The 26,160-nt window shown below is 41.6% G+C and overlaps 1 protein-coding gene across 1 annotated transcript in view; it reads right to left on the bottom strand.

The window, feature by feature from the left end:
• LOC136875740 (lipase 1) overlaps positions 1–19,384 on the bottom strand; it is a 125,130-nt gene extending 105,746 nt beyond the window's left edge. The window contains exon 1 of the mRNA XM_067149312.2: positions 19,325–19,384. The gene's annotated coding sequence lies outside the window, so the exon portion shown is untranslated. The remainder of the gene's footprint in view (positions 1–19,324) is intronic.
• Positions 19,385–26,160: the final 6,776 nt, after the last annotated feature.

The following is a 26,160-nucleotide window of genomic DNA, read 5'->3' as shown; positions in this document are numbered from 1 at the left end:
AACCTCTTCACACTTCATCGTTTAACATTATTTCTTGATACCAATATAAATGGTCCGTTATTGGACATTATAAATTTTCCAGCTAACTCATTCCTGGTTGCCAGCGTTTCACCCTCGTGTGCTAGGTTGGGCTCATCAGTTGGTACCTAGCACACCTACCAAGACGCTGGCTATTGCATACCGTGGAGGTATTATAAATTTACTAATTCGGGACAAATATTTCAGATTCCCTATGGGAATCAACATCTATATCATCTGAAAGCCAAGCAGGCATCAATTTTTGGTAAAGAGACAAAGTCTCTCATAATGCATTGGCACTGCCGGTGGCTCCAAGTAGCCTACGCAGTGGCCTCCTCGGTATGCACTAACCAGCGTCTTGGTAGGTGTGCTAGGTACCAACTGATGAGCCCAACCTGGCACACGAGGGTGAAACACTGGCAACCAGGAATGAGTTAGCTGGAAAATTTATGATGTCCAATAACCGGCCATTTATATCGGTATTATAAATTTACTCATTCGGGACAAATATTTCAGATTCCCTATGAGAATCAACATCTATATAATTATTTCTTGATTGTTAAATTGTACGTCTATAGGGTTCTTGATTTAAATTCTTTCAAGTAATTCGGAGCTGTAAATACAAAATTTTAGGTATATTGGAACATTTAAAAATGATTTTTAAACCTATTAGCAAAAGGTCTCACCATTCTGGCTTTCAAAGGAGGTCTGCAATATTTACAAAAGCACACAAACAAGATAATAAAAAGAATAGTTTTATGCAATATATTTGTGGTTTTAATGTGAAAATATTATATTACAACGTAGACGTATTTGTTATAAGAAGATAAGCGGGGCGTTCGGCACACTGATTTGTAGTAAGTTACAGCACCTGGCAGACTAGAGTCAGCTGACGTCACACGCTCCTGGCCGGCTGCGCGCGACACCTACCGTCCCTCTTCTAGTTACCGTGGGGTAAAATAACTCCTCCTACCGGGAGAATTTTCTGGCACCATCATGAGTCCGATACCGTACAATTACATCCATTTGACAAAATAAAATAAAAATAAAATGTAAAATTAAATAAAATGCGCACTATGAAGGAGTTGTCATTTTGCTGCAAAACTCGGTATACAATTACATCTCAAGCAGATACTCAAATGATTAACGTAGTGTCGGGATTAGCTGAACTATCGCCCTCTGCCATTAATGCACTAATACACCTTCCCAATACAGGAATATGGACGATATGGGCGTAGTTCTCATTTTTACCGCCGAGCACTGCACCACTGGCATTGAAATACGATTGTTCATTAAAGCACACGCAAAGTATTATTCCTGTTTAAATATATAGGAAAAATAATACACCGTGTATCCCAAGGTTTCTAACATTATTAGGAAGTAAGCAAGTCTTACTTGGAATGAGTGTCAGAGGAGAGATGTCTTCTTTGCGATGTCCAGGAACCCACCAACCCGCCCCCAGAAATACATTTACCTTTATAACCTAACTATAGGTAATTCCACGTTAAGAAAACAGTATTGCTGTTATGACAATGTTTCCATGTCGAACTGCTCTGCTCGACACCATCAAGGGAAAACGGTGGCAGGTATATTTGTGAAACCCAGTAATTAAGTTCAAAATGAAAGGAGGATGAAACTAAGCTGTAAATTATTTTTATGAACTCAAGGGGACAGATGGTTTAGAGGGAGATCATTTTGGTTTCGAGGGCATAATGGGAAAACATGGTGCTTTTTAAATTTGTGAAATCTGTATTTAAGTACAAAGTAAAATGGGGAAGAAACTAAGCTACTGTGCTGTCTTATCGCCCCACGAAAAGAATGGTAAACATTAAATGCGCTTATGAAAGAAGTGGTAAAAATAAAATACACTTAAGAAACAACAGCTAAATAACAAAACCAGACAAAGATAAAAATCACAGCGAATTTCTATATCAGTACAAGTCAAGCCGTGATGGATCGCTGCACACCACAGCATCAAAATCTTTAGTAACATCTACGAGAATATTAAGAGAAAAGGACACACACACACACACACACACACACACACACACACACACACACACACACACACACACACACACAGATGATTTCTCTTCAACAGTGACAGACTGCCGGCGATACACAGCCTAACGGATTACACGTTGCATGTACCAGAGCAACTCAGAAGGAAAATGAAGGAAGGCAACAGAGCGATGGCTGTTCCCTCCATTGTGCTTGCTCCCTGCGAATGTATTTATGAAACAGAGAATGTTAAGTAGTTATTTTAATAACTCACGGGAACAAAATACCTCTTCCTTTTCCTTTCTTTCATAATACAATATAAATTACGTTATAATATTCCTTATTATGGGTGTCTAAGAGGGGGGTGTGTTCATTTATTGTAGGTCCATAAGAGCAAGACTGTTTTCTCAATGTGGAAAGATCTTGAGCTGCAGTACCCGTCGTCGACGGGACAAGTTATCTAACTCCCCAGCTATAGGCATGCTGTTTTACTCGGGACGCAGCAGTAATCCCATCTTCGGAGATGAGTGGCAGCAGAAGAGACAAGTCGCATCACAACAATGGTCAATATAATGTTATTGTTGATTAGTTCTATGAGCGTTCAATATTGCAGGCTTTCACATTTCGTTTCCTTTCGACCCTGGGATGTGAGAGAATCTATAGTTCATTCCATGTTAAGAAATCAGCATTGCTCTTATGACAACAGGGTTCCCATATTGAATGGCTCTGTTCAACACCATCACAAGAAAACGGCGGCAATTTGTAAAATTTATTATTTTTAAGGTCATAACAAAAAGCGGAAAAGGGTAAGCTACAAATTATGTTTATGTACTAAAGGTGACGGGGTTGGAAAGGGCTATTTTTGGTTTGTAAGGAATCAGAGGTAAACTACGGCACATAAAAAACCTCAGCATTGAAGTGTAATACAAACTGGGGGAGAAAATATACAAATAATTTTTATGGGCTCGAGGGATCAGGGATGCATTTAATCGCATTTAATACATTCCTCCAGGCAATAAAGGCTAGAAAACCGATGCAAGAGATACATACTGCAAATGTCTCTACAAAAGATCACAATGTTAATGTTAAAGAAAGAAATCACACATGTAGGCTTATCGCATAACCCTCACTCAATGCAAGACAATTATGTACTGTTTTTAAGCCAAAAACCACACATGCAACGAGTAAGTACTGCAGATGACTTCACTACAGAAGTGAGCTGCCGGTGAGGGACTACACGAGGCTTGTACCAGAGCAACACAGAAGGAAAATGAAGGAAGGCAACGAAGCGATGGCTGTTCCCGCCATTGTGCTTCCTCCCTACGAATATATTTATGAAAAAGAAAATGTTATGTAGTTATTTTAATAACTCACGGGCAAAAATGCCTCATCCTTTTCATCTATCTTTCATAATACATTACAAAGTACAGTATAATATCCCTTACTCATGAGGAATTATGGGTGTCTAAGAGGGGGCGTGATCACTCCTTGTATATCCATAAGAGCAATACTGTTTTCTTAAAGTGGAATGAGCTATAGTGTAAAGGAAGTCCTTTCTTTCATGATTCCCTTTTGTCGTATTCCTCAAGCGACTGTTCCTTTACGATTTTGTCATTTTTTATAATCATCTTCACAATTTTCCTTGTCGATACGGACCAATGACCACGTGAATTTACATCTTAACAATCATGTTAAAAGCCATCGCCAGTTAACAAGACTGAACAATACTTCCGTGTTAACAATGCTTGGCGTTGATATAGACTAAAAAGTCTAAACTCATTATTCTATTATCATAGTTGGTACCGTAAAACTGTATAAGGCATAAATGATTGGGAGTTGTGTTCTCTGTAACTTCTGTTACGGTATGCAATACTTTTCGATAGGACGAATAACATAGGAATAATTAAAAAAGTACATTTTAGGCACCTTCCCCTAAACTACCATTTCATCAAGCGTGAATAAGCATTATTTATAACCTAGACCGTAGCACCTTATTCCCAGACTTTACAGACCGATATTCATTAAATTCTGTGTCCGACTCGTTGGCTGAACCCTTCGGTTCAGAGGGTCCCGGGTTCGATTCCCGGCCGGGTCGGGGATTTTAACCTTAATTGGTTAATTCCTACGGCACGGGGGCTGGGTGTATGTATCGTCTTCATCATCATTTCATCCTCATCACGACGCGCAGGTCGCCTACGGGAGTCAAATGGAAAGACCTGCACCTGGCGAGCCGAACCCGTCCTGGGATATCCCGGCACTAAAAGCCATACGACATTTCATTTCATTTCATTTCATTTCATTAAATTCTGTTCACTCATTTTCTCATAGTTCGGCGTTGATAGTGACAAAAATCGAAATTCAGAATATCTCTGTTATCATAGCCGGTATGGTAAAAATGTATAAGACATAAATTAAAGAAAATTTAATTCTCTATAACTTTAGTTATGTAGTATTTATCGACAGGACTATTAATAACATAAATATTTGAGAATTAAATTTTGGGCCTTCCCCTAATAAATGAATTTCCCTCTGCTAGTTGTTTTACGTCACACTGACACAGATAGGTCTTATGGCGACGATGGGATAGGAAAGGGCTAGAAGTGGGAAGGAAGCGGCCGTGGCCTTAATTAAGGTACAGCCCCAGCATCTGCCTGGTGTGAAAATGGGAAACCACGGAAAACCATCTTCAGGGCTGCTGACAGTGGGGTTCGAACCTACTATCTCCCGAATACTGGATACTGGCCGCACTTAAGCGACTGCAGCTATCGAGAATAAATGAATTTATAGCCTAGATTGTAGTACATCATTTTCCGACTTGCATACCGATTTTCATTAAATTCTCTTCAGCCATTTTCTCATGATGCTCGTACAAACACACACACACACACACACACACACACACACACACACACACACACACACACATGACGGAACATTAAAAAGTACAATTTCTTGTTCCTATGGACACACCCGATACAGAAACACCATTCTTTTTCAATTCTGAGCAATGTACAGACAAAACTCTTATTATATATAAGCTTAAGTAGATACAAGCAGCACACAGCATTCTCCGTTACTGATGTAGTTACAAATTCCAGGCAACGATGAGAATTAGATTATGTTACCAAATCCCGCAGAATAAAAGTCCGCATGGCAAGAAAAGCGTTAAAATTCACCTTTCTAACTCTAGTCCACATAGAATGCCCTGTTGTCGCCCTAAGCCAATCTTTGCCGTGAGGCCGCGGTGCATACTGTCGGCTTGGCAAGAAGAGAGCTGAAATTATTCTTCTCAACACCAGGGAATTAGTTCCTTTCTAGACGGGTTGGCAGCCTTGTGGAGCACGTCCTCCGCGAGAAGGAAACAAACGAATGCCATTCCGCGCTTGTAGGTGGGCTGGCGTAAGGTTGCACATGACAGCTGCACACAATGTTGGTCACACTGCAATGGCGCACGAAGCGTTGCTGCCGCCACAACAACAGCTGATTGCACGACACGTGAGTTTTTAAAAACATGGGAGAAATGCTTTTAATATCCTTACGATGATACACAATAAAAATGAAATCGGTCGACAGCAATCTCACTTTCAACACATCGATTAAGTTTACAATAAAATATTTCATCACACAAAATGATACGAGATAAATCTACTACGAAGTTCATACTATCGTGATATTACAAATACAGAATAAATTGGCCTACAAGAATCTCACTTTAAATACACCAATAAATGTTACAATAACATATACCGGTGCTAACACAAAAGGTTTTAAGTAAAATGTATTAAATTTACGAAAATTCAGAAACCTTATTTTCATACCTGATTCATACAGGTAGAGGCTCGATACCCTTCAGATCTACAGTCGGCTTTGTTGTCATTGTCGTTGTCGCCTATCCAGATCATCAACTCTGACAGTCACTGATGATGCCATGTATTGCCACTGCCGAGTTTGGATTCTGGAGGTCAAATGGACTGTATCACGATTGACCTGTCTAAAGCATTTGATAGGGTGGATCATGCGAGACTACTGGCAAAAATGAGTGCAATTGGACTAGACAAAAGAGTGACTGAATGGGTTGCTATATTTCTAGAAAATAGATCTCAGAGAGTTAGAGTAGGTGAAGTTTTGTCTGACCCTGTAATAGTTGAGAGGGGAGTTCCTCAGGGCAGTGTTATCGGACCTTTATGTTTTCTTATATATATAAATGATATGAGTAAAGGAGTGGAATCGGAGGTAAGGCTTTTTGCGGATGATGTTATTCTCTATAGAGTGATAAATAAGTTACAAGATTGTGAGCAACTGCAACGTGACCTCGAAAATGTTGTGAGATGGACAGCAGGCAATGGTATGATGATAAACGGGGTTAAAAGTCAGGTTGTGAGTTTCACAAATAGGAAAAGTCCTCTCAGTTTTAATTACTACGTTGATGGGGTGAAAGTTCCTTTTGGGGATCACTGTAAGTATCTAGGTGTTAATATAAGGAAAGATCTTCATTGGGGTAATCACATAAATGGGATTGTAAATAAAGGGTACCGATCTCTGCACATGGTTATGAGGGTGTTTAGGGGTTGTAGTAAGGATGTAAAGGAGAGGGCATATAAGTCTCTGGTAAGACCCCAACTAGAGTATGGTTCCAGTGTATGGGACCCTCACCAGGAATACCTGATTCAAGAACTGGAAAAAATCCAAAGAAAAGCAGCTCGATTTGTTCTGAGTGATTTCCGACAAAAGAGTAGCGTTACAAAAATGTTGCAATGTTTGGGTTGGGAAGAATTGAGAGAAAGAAGAAGAGCTGCTCGACTAAGTGGTATGTTCCAAGCTGTCAGCGGAGAGATGGCGTGGAATGACATTAGTAGACGAATAAGTTTGAAAGGCGTTTATAATAGGAAAGATCACAATATGAAGATAAAGTTGGAATTCAAGAGGACAAACTGGGGCAAATATTCATTTATAGGAAGGGGAGTTAGGGATTGGAATAACTTACCAAGGGAGATGTTCAATAAATTTTTTGAAATCATTTAGGAAAAGGCTAGGAAAGCAACAGATAGGCAATCTGCCACCTGGGCGACTGCCCTAAATGCAGATCAGTATTGATTGATTGATTGATTGATTTGATAACAGTTCTTTACGGGCGCTCGAAGTAGGGGTCTTAAGGTGCATTGTCCATAACAATGGCAGAAGGTACTTTGATTTGTAATAATCGTACATGTGTCTTCGTATTACATTAGCCTGGAAAGAATTAATTACAGGAGATGGCTTAATTAGTTTCTTTCCCGGAGTACTGTGAAACAAGTCCATACTATCAGCCCCGTTTCCGCTACTGCTATAATTCCCAATCCCTTTTTCCTTCAGTTCTCGGAGGCGAACACCTGTCTGAAGAACAGTACGCTTTGAAAGCCCTGCGTTCCACAACTTAATCTGCAGGAAGAGAGAGACGGCTATACAAGCGTAAGAATTTCCTCCTCCACTCGTAAAACTCGCGAGTTTTCGTACTGATTCTAATGCCTGACTATTAAAGGTCACTCCGCGACGCAAAAGATTATCACTTCACGGTTCACGATTATGTTGTCGTTTCCGTGACATCGCACTGCACTCGATAAAATAAAATTCACAATTATCTCACAAAGAAAACAAAACTTTCATAAACACGCGAATCACACCTGACCACGTGCTAGGGGCTACAGACAAAACGACCACACTTCAATACGGTAGTCGTGCTAGTTATAGATGGCACCACTGTACTACCCATACTGCCAACAACAATCAACTGAAAATAGTTCGTATTTATTTTGTGGCTAGCTTAAACCTTGAAATATTTCTTTAAATGCTCATTTTTGTAAGAAAATCAAAGATTATAAGCACTATACGGATTTAAATACGAATTAACATGAATAAAATGCATAACTGTATTTAACAAAAAACGCAGTAGATTGGTCGTTCTGATTGACGGGTGACGTTCTTCGTTTCATTTTTGTAGTAGTGCCAACATGAATTACAACTGTCAAGTGCAACCTTGTGCCGGCCATGTGCATTAGTATATTCTGAAGAAATGATTAGCATTTGAACTATGTCGGCCTTCAGGTTCGAGGTCCTAAACGGTATCTCGGCGACCGAGCTCGATAGCTGCAGTCGCTTAAGTGCGGGCAGTATCCAGTATTCGGGAGATAGTAGGTTCGAACCCCACTGTCGACAGCCCTAAAAATAGTTTTCCGTGGTTTCCCATCTTCACACCAGGCAAATGCTGGGGCTGTACCTTAATTAAGGCCACGGCTGCTTCCTTCCCACTCCTAGCCCTTCCCTGTCCCATCGTCGCCACAAGACCTATCTGTGTCGGTGCGACGTAAAGCTACTAAAAAAAAAAGATATCTCAGCGCACCACCACCGAGTGATAAAATGTGCCTGTGGCTCCCCTCGTCGCTATAAACCGAAGGTAATGGATCAGTATGACTTGAGCAGACGTGCAGGATGCCTCGCAGACGTATGCGAGAACCACACCATCAAATGAGTTTGAAAGAGGGTGCATTATTGGCATGAGACAACGTGATGCATCAATCCGGGAAATTGCTGCTCGTGTGGGACGAAGTGTGTCGGCAATGCAAGGAATGTTTGCAGAATCGTTCAGAGAAGGCCGTTGAACACGGCGAGATGGGTCTGGTTGCACCACCCAGACCACCCTCCGAGAAGATCGACACCTCATCCGAATGGCATTGCAGGGCAGATCTGCGTCCTCCTCGGCTCTGGCGCAACAGTGGGACCGTGTAACACATCGCGCACTATCAGCAGTGACAGTCAGTCGCCGTTTATTACGGTCTGGGCTACCGGTGCGTCGTCCACTTCTCTGCCTACCTTTGACTAATGTGCATAAAAATGCTAGACTGCAATCATGTATCGAACGACGTCACTGGGTACAGGAATGGCAGCATATAGTGTTTTCGGGCGAATCCATGTTATTTATGTTTGAAAATGATGGCCGAATTTTGGTTCACTGCAGACAGGGGAAGAGGCATCACATTGACGGCATCCGCACAAGATATACAGCGCCAACTCAAGGTCTTATGGTGCGGGGTGCTATTGGGTACAACCACAAATCACAGTTGGTGCGTGTCCAGGGCACTGTGACCAGTTTGACCTACGTGAATGCCATCCTGCGAACCGTAGACATACCCTTACTGCACGACACCCCAGACGCCATATTTCAGCAGGACAATGCGCGACAACATGTTGCTGCACGAACATGTGCCTTCTTGTTGTCACAGGATGTCAGACTGTAGCCCTGGCCTGCTCGATCACAGGACTTGTCGCCAATCGAAAATGTATGGGATATGGTGAAACGATGGGTGCGGTGCTGTGACACAATGCCAACCACCGAAGATGAACTGTGGAACCAGGTAAATGCAGCATGGATGGCTGTACCCCAGGACGCCATTCGCGCCTTATACACGTCGATGCCATCACGCGTGGAAGAAGTTATCAGTGCCCATGGAGAACCCAGTGCCTACTAGACAACAGGACACATGCTGAACCTAGGTGACTGAAATACTAACTGCTTCTGCAGAACATACTAATGAACATGTTCTGTGAATATGAACTTTCTATCTCTAGTTTTTCTCTGTGTTATGTTTTTATGAACATTAGTTTATATAGTCAATCACTCGATAAACATATTTAAATAAATAATTTCATGGAAGAGCGTGTCTCTCCGCAGCGAAAAACAAAAAACATAATATTGTTACCGAAGGTATCGGCAAGGGAAAAGCAAGGGCCACGAAGGGAGTAGAAATACTCTCCCAAGACTGAAAAACTTAATACCGTCGTCGTCGGAAAAAAACAAGAGTTGATCAAGGGAAGTCGATTAGAAAGATGAAGGTGAGGTGCCTGACATGGTCTCCAGGCCAGAAGGAGGGTCACAGTCAGGACGAGGCTTCCTTCTCAGGACAACGACGCCGTCCCCGTACCAGGAAGAAGAAGACGCCGGCCCACCAGGAGAGGGTCTCCCAACCGCAACTCATGACTGCATCTAGGGAGGCAGTCGAAGGAGGAACCGATCAGGTAAGGACCTCAGCAAGAAAGTGCGGCTATGAGGTGAGATCTGAACTTCCCTCTCAACAGCTCTTGTAGTGTTTCAGTTGTATGAGATGGGGTCACCGTCAGGGTAGCTATGGGCTCCAGGTACGATGCAATAGTTTTTTTGTGATCACAACCACACAGCTTGCACGGCAGCTAGGGAGGCACCGGTGTGCGCCAACTGCCCGGGGCCCATCTGGCCTCTCTTCGCAGTTGCTCGGTTTTATAGAGCAGTGGCTGGACAGAGAGGAATGAGGCCCGCTGCAATGTGCCTGCTCCTTATAATAGGCCCCCGCCTCGTTGAGAGTGGCCGCATTCGTCGGGCTCGGAAATTAGGTACCAGGGACACCATGGGGGCCAGGCTCTGTATCAAGTCTTAGGATTTCACGCGGCATGCGCTATCCACAGCAGTGCCTAGAAGTGCTGATTCCCTGAATAACTTGACCGGCTTGAAATGGGTTATTAACTTGTGCATGATATTTTTTCCCTAACTAACCATATTACCTAGATTTGTCCAGCCCACATCCTTGCATGTGCTATCTACAATTTAGCAGGTTTTATATGTAGGCAGCTTTCTATTTCTGCCTATGTGTTTTTTCCTGACCCTTACTACACGATTATACCATTATGACACTTCATCACCTTATCTGGTGACAGGCAGATACTTCCTACAGTATCACTTCTTTAGAATCCTCCCTGTTGTCTCTCTCTCTTATTCAAATTAACAGCATGTCGGAGACCAAGTAGACTGTGCCGATCACCGCGCGGGGGGAGCAGGCGACGGGCTCCCCGAATAAAATACTCGTACGTAGTAGAAAGTTGCTTCCGGCTGTGTAAAGCTCGTCGACTGACATGCGTTTATGACGCAATCAAAGAGATTACGCCCCAATTATCAGAGCTTGAGAGTGTTTGGATGATTGGAATGTGCGAGGCTGGATGCTCGTATAGACGAATTGCCCGTCACCTAGACCGATCTGATCAGACTGTTAGGACGCGTTGGGGCCAGGGACCAGTGGATGCGAGAGGGTATGCACACAGGGCAGGTGGGTTCACCATACCCTCAACTGGCCACCAAGAGATGCTTCGAAAAGCACAAGCTGATCAATTGTTAAAGTTTTCGCCAACCAGGTTGAAGGAAATATAGTATCACGGCACTATTACGCGTCCTGCCATTGACACCAACAAACCGTCATCTCCTGAAGTGGTGTCCTGAAGGATAAACCTCTACTGGTAGGGACTGGAAACGGGTTGTCTTAAATGACGAATTCAGATTCTCATTGTGCTTTGACGACGGTCGTTTTCGTGTCTGGAGACTTCATGGTGAGCAGCTCAATCCTACCATGCGTTACACCGTCTCCACTGCTGGTGTGCTGGGCTGGGGGACCATGTATATATGCCAGTTGGTCACCTCTGTTCATCGCCGTAGCTGACGGCGATGGACAGTTATACAAGGGACATTGGCAGCAAGTGCAGGACATAGTGTGTTATCGTTATTGACAGGGTTTGCACCATTTTGTAGCAAGATAATGCTTAGTCATACAGAACAAGGGTATCACAGAAATGGCTCCGCAATATTGTCATACGTCCGTGGTCTGCCGAATGCCAAATATATCGCCCATATAACATACTTGGGCGCCAACTTCAGTAGCCTAGAAGTTTACATGATGTGGAGAACCAGTTCTAGCAAATATGGACAGATATGACATAGGATACTAAACGAAACCTGTATATTTCCTTCCCTGTTCGTATAATATCTTGTATTCAAGGAGGAGATGGATCCGTAGAATGCTAGAGTCTCATTTCAACTGTTCGGTTTTCCGCCCTCAACAATCAACATTTGAATACTACCTTTTCGGTGGATTATATGTCCAAATAGCGTATGATCCGCTGAGAGATCGTGCATGACAAGCGAAATTTTATCTCAAGTAGCTCCAGAATCCACATGTTTGTGCGATGAGTTGTCCAAGAAATCCTCAACATTTTCCTGCAGAACCATATTTAGAAGCGTTCTACTGGTGTACGATCGCGTTGTAGGATTGTCCACGTATCTGCTCCATACAAGGAGACTGAGAGGATTAGATTCAACTAGCTTCTTCTTTTTAATTGATGGTGGTGTTATCCTTCACAGACGGATCATTGCTATTTCGATCCTTGACTTCATCTTTGGAACCACTAGAGTTGGACAATAAAAAGCACTGATTAACAACTTCACATCCTTCAATCTGCTGGATATGTAGACTGTTTTCCATTCGATCAACAATCATGATCTTAATTTTCTGTCGATTTAACGTAATCTAATTTCTAGGTTTTGTTCTTCTCTACGCTCTTGATAGCTTTGCCAATTTCTCTTCAGATCAACGTCTCAACTTTTTGATCTTGCATCCCCTAATGAAAAATTCTTTTCCCAGTCATCTAGTGCAGGTAGTGCGATGTAAGACTAATAACGTTGAATAATTATATATATTATGGGAATCATATCATGTAAGTGTTTATTCTCCTTGCACATACACGACGTTTAGTACATTGGACTTCCTGATGTCCTGGATGTGTCACAGTTCCATGTGATCACTGTGTCGACGTCCTCAGCCATATTGCGTGACTATCTAGACCGGGTCACCGGCCTCTAATGTTAGTTTACCTCACTATTATGAGTAAACCCCGTTCCAGCCTTGAAGATTAAAATGTTTGGACGTTCCAGGAATCAACCAAAACCTTCTGGTAAAAGATAGATGCATTATCTAAACTCTATCGGATGAGTTTTTCGTCTTTGCAGAGCTCGTCTGAATTTTAACGTGTCCTTTATTACACTATGAGATGACGTCAATGATTTTCCGTTATGTGTATAATATTTAGTCACGCTTTCTGCAGGATTTGAGATTGTTCGACGTTTGTGGGTATCCCGAGAACCTAACCGAGTTTGATGATGCTTTTAGTTCACTCTTCTCCTATTACTTCTCTTGGTCAAGTTATGGTCTATTCCTTTCTAAGATTTTTAAGACGTAAGGACTTTTTCAGTTACTCCTCCCCTTTCCTTCACTTGATTCTCTGATTGGTTAGGTATATTTCTCTTCCTTTATTAACATAATAAAGGATGTATGTACAGTTCTCTGCTACACGAAAATCATGGAATCATAGATATGGTTCTTGGGCTTAAAAGACGAGAAAGCGAGTACAGATTCTTTGGTAGTTCCCCTCTTAGCAGACTCTTACGACATGCAGGGTACTTCACTCACAGAGCCTCTTAGCAGACTCTTACGACATGCAGGGTACTTCACTCACAGAGGAGATACAGAGTCCGAAAAATCGAAAGAAATATGCAGTATCATGATCTACGTCCAACAATATGGCACCTAATCCAGCACACAACATTCCCATGTCACAAGATAGCTCCATCTACCAAGATCTACGCCCAACAAAATGGTCGCTTATTTACCACACAATTTTATGACCAAAAATGTTCGCAAGATGCGTACAATGAGAAAAATTCTACTGCCGTTGGTGTCGCTACCGTGCAAGGGGCTTTGCTATGACTTTGAAGAAACGCCAGTCAAAGAAAGTGGAAATTTGTTTAAAACACGGCGCCATTTGTACGTACTGTATCCAGAAGGCGATATTCTGGCACACGGTAATAACGTGAGGAAGATGACATAGACTTAGTAAAGACAGACGACAAACACTGGTTGCCCGGTTATCACGGCGTAGGTAAACAATTGTCCACGCAAGAATTGATGACGTTAAATCCAGAAAAACCCCAACCCAAAACATGTCCATTTTCAATTAGAGAAAACTGAGGTCTATACATGTCATATTATTACAGATAAATACAGATTATACAGATTATATATTCAATTCTGACGACCACCCATATCGCCCGAACTAAGAACATTATATAAAAAACAAATCCTACAAAGGAGGCTTGTATGTGTCTCAACGGTGCACTAGCCGCCAGTGTCTTGGAAAGGTGTAGCAATCCAAATAATGAGCCCACTGCCACACTGGGGCGAAACGTTGCTAATTTCGCGATTAAAAACCCTTAAAGAGCTTAAATGATTCTAAAATTTGTTTATACTTTCACGGTTCTAGCCATACTGATATATCACTGTCCCTGTTCACTACCAAGACCTTAAACATCAGATTCTGAGATATAAACAAAGACATTGATACACCTCTACCTGTTCTGTACTAAGATATCTTCAATTCCAGATTTTTCTCACGCCGAGAACGATGTCTAATTTTTTTCCTAAAACATTCCTCCACTGAATTACAGCAAAGAAACTAAATATTTAAATAGTTCTTACTTCAATCTTAAATCATTGTCTGCACCACTCCTCCGCGGCTGTGTTGATTCATCTCCTTGACCCCTAGTACTAATAAAGAACGTTTACGATCATTAGTGACCATGTGCGATGATGTCGTTTATGCGTGGTAATTTTCTCTGCACGGCCTGTGGTTATACTAACAGCGCACCACTAATTTACTTTAGCTTAATGCCCGTATCAACCTATATTGAGGACAGTATATTCGAATTCAAGAACAATTTCAGTGTCTAGATTGCCCTAATTTATTACTGAACCGTATACACTCAAAGGTAGGAAAAGATCTATTTGTTTATAAATTATGAGCAAGATTTTATTAATTTGTTCATCAACTCATGAACAGATTGGTGAATCGGGCTGAGGAGATGAGACGGCTGAGGCTCTGGCCTTTTGACCTCAACGTGGCAGGTTCAATCCTGGCTCAGTCCGCTGGTATTTGAAGGTGCTTAGTTACGTCAGCCTCATGGTGATAGATTTACTGGCACGTAAAATAAGTTCTGCGGGACTAAATTCTGGCACCTCGGCGTCTCCAAAAACCGTTAAAGTAGTTAGTGGGCCGAAAAGCCAATAACATTATTAATTCCAGGTTGGTGATTCTATAATACGCTACTAGCTCTTCAGTATTGTTTTCAGATATACATTTACATTACCTATCGCTCTTAAGATTGATGGTGATAATGATGATGATGATGATGATGATGATGATGATGATACCGAGCTCGATAGCTGCAGTCGCTTAAGTGCGGCCAGTATCCAGTATTTGGGAGATAGTAGGTTCGAACCCCATTGTCGGCAGCCCTGAAGATGGTTTTCCGTGGTTTCCCATTTTCACACCAGGCAAATGCTGGGGCTGTACTTTAATTAAGGCCACGGCCGCTTCCTTCCCAGTCCTAGCCCTTTCCCGTACCATCGTCGCCATAAGACATATCTGTGTCGGTGCGACGTAAAGCCAATAACAAAAAAGATGATGATGATGATGATGATGATGATGATGATGATGAAACTGCCCCTTGAGGCCCAATACATGAAAATCGGAAAAGAGAAGTTTACATGTTCTGAAAACCTACTCGTGACGACTAAACTATTCTAAAAAGATATTCACCAATGTTGCAAATTTTCACGTGGTTTCAGAGTGAAACCACTGGGTATCTAGCATCTGTTACATGATTCATTGAGGTTTATTGGCTGTACTGCAGTGAGCGCATCTGTGAGATGGTCCCCTCTTTAGCACATGAGCTAGAGGCGGCAAACTATCGATAGTAATCGCCATCGCTATTTTCCGATGTTATGAGTTCTACTATCGATAGTTTTCAAAAAGTGCAACGAATCATATCATTATGCCCGAAAACAGAACATATTTTATTGAACACAATCCACAAAAAAATCAGTAGAAAGCACAACTATTTCATGCTATGTGATTTCTGAAATTCAAATCGGAATCAGTGGCACGTCCAAGACATTCTCGGGCTGCACGCACTTGCCCATAACGTGACCGCCCGAGAAATTCTCGTTCAGCTGCAGTGTTCATTTTGGGATCGCCCGACTTTTTCTCGGGTATTGTAATGCCTTTGGAAAAATGTTTTACAGCATTCTCAACAGATGGCAGTAGGGTTTTCAGTTGCTTTCAAGAAGTCTTTGACCTAAAATTTGTCTTGTCTTCTCTCGCCTACACACAGTCTCTGACAACATATAAATCTCATTTTTGTCCCGTATTAGCAGGAACTCAACTAAGGTTAGGTTGAATGGAGAATCTCACCTTCCAAAATGTTAAATAGTCTTTCTGCCGGCGCTGAAGTCGCAGGTACGCAGAGATACTTAAATGCACACCTTTGAATTGGAACAAACTCCTCGCCAGTTAACTGCAAACAGCTGTACAATTTCTGTTAGCGCGAATAATAAGCCAATGAGGAGGAGAAAACCTATCCTTAACTATCGATAATAGGCAACTGACTATCGAGGTATGGCGATAGTAGTCGCTATCGATAGCGCTATCGATAGTTTTCTGCCTCTAATATGAGCTGCTTTGTCATAAAATGTCTCAGGAGCAACATAGGTCTTGACGTTATTGTGTTGCTTTTGCACACTCTTCCTTGTAGGAGTCGAGGATGAGGGCACCCCTAAACAGAACAGCAATTATGGACAGACGAAAGTGTCATTTTGCTTCGCAGATTTCTTTGTAGCCCAGGAAAGTATTTACAATGGTTACATCTAGGAAGTACCAAAGAATCCGGTGCCACCATTGCTTCCTCTTTCTCTCAACCTCATACGTTGACTTCATCATGTCAGCTTTATCCACTAATCTTTAGGAATGCGAGGACTCGGGAATTATCTTTGTTCTTTCGTGTGACCATGGATGTATCTGTTACTGAGTGAAAGTTGAAAAGGAAGTAAATTCCCTTCTTGTCTTTCCAAACCATTGCAACCAGACCTTGCCTACTGCATCGGATCTGGAATTATCCACGTGACATGCTATTTGTCATCATCAAAGTCATTAGGAAATCCAATACTTCCCTTCTTCACCGTGCCACAAGTCCATTTGGCTCAGATGAAGCACGAGAAGCACAGAAGTAAAATAGTTATAACGAAAGGAAAGCGTTTTAGAAAATGATGTAGTAATTGCACTGCATCCCAGTGGTTTCAAATTCAAACCTTGCATGTTTACATACAAACTGTCTACAGTAAGGTTTTAAAATAGTTCTAATTCATTGAATCTAGTCTAAGAGATATACTGTATATACAAAATATAATACCTTCTGGTCCACATACGTATCGCAGAAATCTCAAAATTAAAATGGTATTTATTTCACGTTCGAAGAGCCACAGCACAGAACTCATCAACTGACAACAATGTCTGTCACAAACAGGCTAAAAGTCCTGTTGATGTGCGCAGTGTACACTAGATGACTCTACCGAGCTGTGCGCGTGGCTGTTAGAAACCAGTGGGCTGCGGTAGTGGTCACAAGGCTTCAAAGAGTTGTATGGAACTTTAAAAAGGGAAACATTCATAAGCGAAATGGTTTGAATGAGCAATAGTATTTTAAAATATACTGTACATTCTCTTTCTTTCTTGATTAATCCGTTTATATCCAAAGTTGGTTTTTCCCTTGAACTCAGCGAGGGATCCCACCTCTACCGCCTTAAAGGGCAGTGTGCTGGAACGTGAGACTTTGAACATCGGGGATACAACTGGGCAGGAGGACCAGTACATCGCCCAGGCGGTCTCACCTACTATGCTGAAGAGGGGCCTTGTGGGAAATGGGAAGATTGGAAGTAATAAACAAGGAAGAGGGAATGAAGTGGCCGTGGCCTTAAGTTAGGTACCATCCCGGCATTTTCCTGGAGGAGAAGTGGGAAACCCCGGAAAACCCCTTCCAGGATAGCTGAGGTGGGAATCGAACCCACATCTACTCAGTTGACCTCCCGGGGCTGAGTGGACCCCTTTCCAGCCCTCGTACCACTTTTCAAATTTCTTGGCAGAGCCGGGAATCGAACCCGGGCATCCGGGCGTGGCAGCTAATCTCACTAACCACTACACCACAGGGGCGGCATTATCATTATTATTATTATTATTATTATTATTATTATTATTATTATTATTATTATTATTATTATTATTATTATTATTATTATTATTATTTTAATGAAGCACTGGTATTTCTTTGACTATGTTGAAAAAATATTAAGCCTGTTTCCGGTCATTCAAAATTTTAAAAATATATTATTATTAACAAATACATCGCAATCGGGAAATATCCCGGCGGCAATGGTCACTGACAGTAGTGTGAGAATAAATTAAAATTAAAACATGAGTACCCAAGAACAACAACTAAAACAACAAGAGTACAAGAAGCCATTCCACGGAAAGGAAATATTACAAGAAATACCGCTACTTTAACATTCTAAATCCAGCATCATCATACACAAATTCACACACAACTTATTTCCAGTTGTATGTGAAATTGTAGTATGATGATGGGGTCAAGAATGGAATGAATGAAATGCCATCTAGCGGCGAGGATAGGAATCGTGCCGGCTGCTAAAGCCTGTCACACTCCTCTTGGACAATGATTAATGACTGACAGATGAAAAGGAATGATATTGGAGAGTGTTGCTGGAATGAGAAATGACGGAGGAAACCGGAGTACCCGGAGAATAACCTGTCCCGCCTCCGCTTTGTCCAGCACAAATCTCACATGAAGTGACTGGGATTTGAACTATGGAATCTAGCGGTGAGAGGCCGGCACGCTGCCGCCTGAGCCACGGAGGTTCTTCTTTGACTATGTTGTAGGCTTAATTTAAAAACCTAATAAGCTATGTCGTGAGGTGATTTGATATGCAAAAACGAATACCATTTTCAGAACCTACGAACCAAGAACAGCCCAATAAGGAACTAATATCTTTGACACCAAAGATCGTGTTCCCCACTATAAATAGTTCCTGTAGCTTAGGGGCTGTGTATTTGTGACCGTGCAAATATAGATCTTTTACACACAACACTTCTAACACCACGCAATAGTGTTTGGCTTCGGGAAGGGCATCTGGCTGTAAAAATAGCCTTAATGCATATTAGAGCTGAACTCAAATAACTGGAAGAAAGGTCAAGGAAGAAGATTATCAATAACTTCTATTGATGATATAGCCTGGTCGTGTTTTTAAAGGTGCCATTATGATATCGTTAGCTGTCAAGGTTTGTAAACAACCGAACACTTCTCCAAAAGGCAAACTGATAAGAAGCTGTCATTTAAGAGCCAGCAGGAACATGGACGGTACTCGAGCTGTGTGGCAATACTACAGTATCTTCGTTCAGCGTCTCTTGACTCGGGTTGTCAGCAAGGTGGTTCAATGGAACTACCGGTCTTCTGCACATACGAACTGCTGTACACATGATACACGATTTAATAGCAACATCTTAGATTGGGACTTACGTGCACTGCAACACAATTCCATACACACAGATAGGTACAACACACTTGTTACCTCACTTAGGCAGACTAAGATACTGCCACGTGGTTCACACGTTTCCAGAAAGGCGTTTGCTAAGCGGAAGGAAAACACTGCGCATGCGTTAAATCTCCATCGCTCTTTTTCATATTCGGTCTCTGGCGCACAATAACGGTCGTGGAACGAACAGATCGTGTCAAAGGTATACATATATACAGCGCTTTTTTTTTTTTCTGGGAGAAAATGTGCCGGTATTCACAATGTAGTTGACTATTAAAGCAATTTACCTGTTCTTCTTCTTCTTCTTCTCCTTCTTTGTGGCATCAGTCCATAGACTAGTTTGATGCAGGTCTCCATGCCACCCTATCCTATTATTATTATTATTATTATTATTATTATTATTATTATTATTATTATTATTATTATTATTATTATTATTATGTCCTAATCTTTCCATTTCGACATAACTGTCCGGCTCAATGGCTAAATGTTTAGCGTGCTGGCCTTTGGTCACAGGGATCCCGGGTTCGATTCGGGAATTTTAACCATCATTGGTTAATTCCACTAGCAAGGGGGCTGGGTGTATAGGTCGTCTTCACCATAGCTTCATCGTCATCAAGACGCGTAGGTCGCTTACGAGCGTCAAATAAAAAACCTGCATCTGGCAAGCCGAACATGTGCTCGAACACTCCCGGCACAAAAAAAGAAACCATACGCCGTTTCATTTCTACAGAACTACTACATCTTATATCTGTTCTAATCTGCTTGTCGTATTTGTACCTTGGTCTACCTCTATTGTTCTTATCGCCTACACTTCCATCAAAAACCAACTGCCCAAGTCCTGGGTGTCATTCTATTTCTTCTCGTCAAATTTAGCCAAATCGATTTAATCTCACCAATTCGATTCAGTATCTCTTCATTCGTGATCATTCTTCTGTAACACCACATTTCAAAAGCTTTCTCTTTCTATCTGAGCGAATTATCGTCCATGTCCTATTTTCTTAAGTGAAACATTTTCTCTTGATGGCTTGTTAACTGACTACTGTCCGGCTCCATGGCTAAATGGTTAGCGTGCTGGCCTTTGGTCACAGGGGCCCTGGGTTCGATTCATTGGTTAATTTCAATGATTCGGGGTTTGGGTGTCTGTGCCGTCTTCAGCATTAGAATTCATCATAGATAGGGTTCCATCCTCGCAGACACGCAGGTCGCCCATACCAGGCCTTTTCGGAGGCCACACACCATTAATTAATAACATAATAACAATTGACTACTGAAGAGCGTATTTTCATATGTTGTAGATTCTTAAAGCATGAATCTGCTGGAAGAATAAGAAGGGAATTTTCTGAAGAGTTTCCCGATGCACGAGTTCCAAACCGTGATGGGATAAGAACGTGTGCGTTCTGTATTAAATCAGAAAAGTGTTGTGGAGTCATGGATGAAAAGCTCCAGGATATTCAAGAGCGACTAGAGCAATCCTCGATGTAATCTTCGTATTTTACTGCACAGAGGCCGACGAAAAAAGTGCAATTTAGACCGTATTATGTAATGGAAGTGCATAGTTTAAGCCAAAGAGATCCCGTCACTAGAATATACCGTATTTACGCGAATAATCCCCGCACCCTAACTTTAGGTAGCCTTATTTTGAAAAAAAAAAAATGCCAACATTGACGCAGAAAAACCGTATCCCTATTTCGTACCTCAAATTTTTATAAAAAAATGTGCGGGTATTATTCGCGTAAATACGAGAATTTACGCGAATAATCCTCGCCACCGTATTTACGCGAATAATACCCGCCACCGAATAATCCCACATCCTAAATTTAGAAAGGCTGATTTTTAAAAAATGCCAACATTGACGCAAATAAAACCCGCACCCCAATTTTGTGCTTCAATTATTTTTTTAATGTTAGGGTATTATTGGCGTAAATACTACTACTGCAGTTGGTTTCTTCCGTCAGATAACAATTAAACCATGCATTGGTACTTGTCTGTCTGTCTGTTAGGTCATCAGCCCAGAGGCTGGTTGGATCCTCAAATAGCACCACCAAAGGTTATGCGGTTATGAGGAAACCCCAAAAACCAATGGCAGCACTAAAATGAGGCGTACTAGGCAAGATGAGGAGTGAAGTAGTTTGCCATTGCTTTCCTCACTGGGTCAGAAAGTACTATTGCAGCACGACTGACCCTATGAGCAGCACCTTTCATAACACTCAGATGCACTAGTGCTCTGAATGTCATTACTCAGCACTACCCATACCCCAGCAACTTCCATATTGTCACAGCCATGGATGTTGACTGGGACTTCGGTGGAAGCTACACTTTACTCTGGCCTGTGCCAAGAGATGGATGCAAATGTACTGTATCCATCAAGAAATGACAGCAGGCAGCATTGGTACTTACAGTTTCCTAATTAGGCGTGATTTCATTTGAAAGGGCGGCTAAATGCACAAAATAACCGGTATTGGTCCTCTGGAAACTCAAGACCAATTCCTGAAACTCCACTTCACGAGTTCACGACCCCCAAAATTGGTGTTTGTTGCGCCGCTAATGTGGTAAGTGAGGCGTCTAGTATCAAAACCGGCCAAGTCACAAAATTTACGAAAATGAGTTAAGGTTATCAATTTGAAGTAGAAGTACAGCACTATCAGGTGAAACAAGAATATGCTTTAAAATCGTCCATGTCTTCATGTTATAGAGCACTGAATTCTCGGTCGTGCAACAGAATCGGCCAAGTCATGCAGCCAGTGAATTCAAAACCGGCCAAGTCAAGGAACAAGCGACAATATTTATGATGCAGCATTATTGTCTGGAATCTTGTGTTGTTACATTAAGCAACAATGTGATAATATCAGTAGGCAAAATCGTTCCTTGTAATGTATATTCTTTGAAGTCATAATATTTTGTTTTTTGTTCGTTTGCAACACTGATTTACGTATTCGCGGGCTGCTTACCGTCATTGGCGCCAAAGCAATCCTATTTCCGGTGTGCTCGTATTTTGTCATTATTGTGTGCTGTAACGTGGATTTTGTTCCGAGTGGAGAACTGAAAGATTTACTCTCATACCTTGTGAAATTGTACAAAATTGCAACAAAAACGGCCAAGTCTAAATTTAAATTAACAAAAAAGATGGGTTAATTATGAGTTAGATTTCTCAAAACAGCGGAAGTTAAATATCAAACCATTAAGGATATAACTGTGAAAAAAATCTTCTCTGACCATCATTGCTTTGTCTCTACAGGTTTTTCGTCCATATTGAAAAATATGCCTTGAGTGACTTGGCCGGTTTTGATACTAGACGCCTCAAGTAGTGATGGATTGCGACTGGAATCGCGAAGAGTCGGTTTTATAACCAGGTCACTGTACCAGCCATACCTGCTCTTATTATAGTGTCCTGGAGTTATATGCTGAAATACGACCGTAATATTTTTATCACAATCACAAACTAATCAAATTGTATGAATTGTCAAAAATTCAAAACTTATACGGGGCTATGCCGAAAATGTTTAGCAGCTCGTATACCGCAATTCTGAGAACAATAGGAGTATTTTCATTTGAAAAAGCGATGCTTCTCGACCTTGGAACGTACGCGCGCAACCTCTCCCAGCGGTGGTTTCTCCACAGCGACAGGCAGTGCTGAGTCAGAGACGGTCTGTCGCGCCGCGATTTTCGCGCAATTATTTTTCTGTAATTATAAAAAGAATTTAAGTGCAGAAGAATGCCATTCTTCTTTGTTGCATTTTTTTTTTTTTTTTTGCTATTTGCTTTACGTCGAACCGACACAGATAGGTCTTATGGCGACGATGGGACAGGAAACGCCTAGGAATCGGAAGGAAGTGGCCGTGGCCTTAATTAAGGTACAGCCCCGGCATTTGCCTGGTGTGAAAATGGGAAACTACGGAAAACCATCTTCAGGGCTGCCGACAGTGGGACTCGAACCCACTATCTCCCGATTACTGGATACTGGCCGCACTTAAGCGACCTGCATGTTTCTGGTGAGACTTCCCCTTCTAGGGCCACAGTTAGGAATTGATTTGCGAGTTTTCAAGGGGTCGGCAGTCAATTGAAGATGAACCTCGTCCCGGTCGCTCAGCAACAGCTGTGACTCAGGAAAACATTGATGCTGTGAGGAAAATGATCACAGAAGAACCATATCTTACATTTTATGACATTGAAGGGACCCTAAATATTGGGTCAACAGCAGCGCAGACCATCGTTCACAATTATTTAGGCCTTACGAAGAGATGTGCCCGTTTGGTGCCACATTCCCTGATAGAAAGCCAAAAGGAGGCAAGAATGGACTGGTATCGTTTCATGCTAGAAAAATTCAATGGAGGACAGTCCCAAGGCACCTACAACATCGTCACAAGTGATGAAACCTGGGTCTACCATTACGACCCTGAAACGAACAGACAATCTTCTATGTAGTGATTCCCAGGAGAGGAACCACCCACAAAAGTTCGACGAAGTCGGAGCTCTGGAAAGAAGATGATGGCATTTTTTAAATGAAAATGGGGCATCTCACCTCTGTGACCTTGGACACACGTCGTACAGTCAATACTGAATGGTACGTGAATGATCGTCTTCATAAAATCCTCACTACATGGAGGTCACAGCACCTGAAGTCCAAGAGTGGGCACCTTCTGCTGCATCACGACAATGTATCTGCATACAGGGCTGTCAGGACAATTGACCTTTTGGAAAAGGAAAACGTGCAAGTGTCACCTCATTACCCCTATTCACCTGACCTGGCCCAATGTGGCTTCTTTCTGTTCCCTAAGACTAAAGAAAAAATCGTGGGCAGCGGTTTTCGTCAGATGAAGAGCCCATTGCAGCGTATGAGAGTGCACTAAATGACATCCCGGAAGAAGCTTGGACTGAGACGTTTTCAAAGTGGATTCAGAGAATGGAAAAATGTATACGTGCAAATGGAGAGTATTTTGAAAAGTTGTAATTGTTGTTTGCAAATATATTTCTTCTCACATTCTGCGAAAAACGTTCGGCATAGTCCTCGTACGAATGTACTAAAGAGACAACATTAACTAGTGTTCAGCAATGATGAAAAGAAAAATAGGAATTCTAATAGTTTCTCATAGGTAATAATGTTTAGCAGTAGTATGAAATGTTCTTTGCAAAATTAAATGTAACGGAAAACAGATATGCTACAAAACAAGTTGTGTGCTTATTACAAATGTGATTTAATTCCACAGACTTTATACGTTTATACTAGCGATCAGAAGTAGAACACAGTATTAGCAAAAATAACAACGTCGATTGCTACACCCAGTGTTGAAATTATGAAGTTATTTACAGACCATCAGGTTAAATTGTTATTTTATTATTATGTGGCGTAATTCATTCGTAACAACCAATAACATATTTCATTTAAATGCGTGTTATATCATACTATATTGTATAAAAAAGAAATAGTAAATATTGCACGTTCGAATTTGACGCACTTACAGTATACGGACGACTCACTCTAGTGAGTGCGCCCAGCACATTCTGGTGACGTCATCGCTGAATCGATTCCTCGCAGGCTACATTGAGTGCGGCTTCGGAGTTGTAGGAACCGATTCTCGCGATTCCAGGCGTCATTCGTACACATCACCAGTAATAATAATAATAGAACCGATTTGTTTTCAGGTACAACATAAAATCCGCCTTCTTGGCTGAATGGTCAGCGTACTGGTCTTCGGTTCAAAGAGTTCCGGGTTCGATTCCTGGCCGGATCGGGGATTTTAACTGCGTATGACGATGAGCAAGTATGTTGGTCATAATTCACCTCTCTTCATTTAAACACAACGTACTACACTACCAACCTCCACAGAAACACGCAATTAGGGTTGACCTCAGTAAGGGCATCAAGTAGTAAAACTTGTCCAGGTCTAGATAAATTTCCTATCTTCCAAACGTTTGGAAGATGGTCATGAAGAAGAAGATATGACAGGTACCTCACAAACGCTAGTATGATACCAACCGCAACCCGCAGCAGGTGCGTCATAGTACGTACACATAATGTAGTGTACAGTTTGACAAATGTAACCTAAACACGGGTAGGCCTACTTGAGAGAATACGAACCTACTAGAGACAAACATAATAAAGTAAAACGAACTTAATTATATTTTCAATCAATCAATCAATCAATCAATCAATCAATCAATCAATCAATCAATCAATCAATCAATCAATCAATCAATCAATCAATCAATCAATCAATCAATCAATCAATCAATCAATCAATCAATCAATCAATCAATCAGTCAATCAATCAATCAATCAATCAATCAATCAATCAATCAATCAATCAATCAATCAATATCTGCATTTAGGGCAGTCGCCCAGGTGGCAGATTCTTTATATGTTGTTTTCCTAGCTTTTTCTTAAATGATTTCAATGACATTGGAAATTTACTGAACATCTCCCTTGGTAAGTTATTCCAATCCCTAACTCCCCTTCCTATAAATTAATATTTGCCCCAATTTGTCCTCTTGAATTCCAACTTTACCTTCATTTTGTGATCTTTCTTACTTTTAAAGACGCCACTCAAACTTATCCGTCTACTAATGTCATTCCACGCCATTTCTCCGCTGACAGCTCGGAACATACGACTTAGTCGAACAGCTCGTCTCCTTTCTCCCAGTTCTTCCCAGCCCAAACTTTCCAACATTTTTGTAACGCTACTCTTTTGTCGGAAATCACCCAGAACAAAATCGAGTTGCTTTTCTTTGGATTTTTTCCAGTTCTTGAATCAAGTAATCCTGGTGAGGATCCCATACACTGGAACCATACTCTAGTTGGGATCTTACCAGAGACTTGTTT

Source organism: Anabrus simplex, chromosome 6 (assembly GCF_040414725.1).
Source record: "Anabrus simplex isolate iqAnaSimp1 chromosome 6, ASM4041472v1, whole genome shotgun sequence".
NCBI classification, from domain to species: Eukaryota; Metazoa; Arthropoda; class Insecta; order Orthoptera; family Tettigoniidae; genus Anabrus; species Anabrus simplex.
The sequence above is the reverse complement of the archived record's forward strand: the minus strand, read 5'-3'. Positions and strand labels throughout refer to the sequence as shown.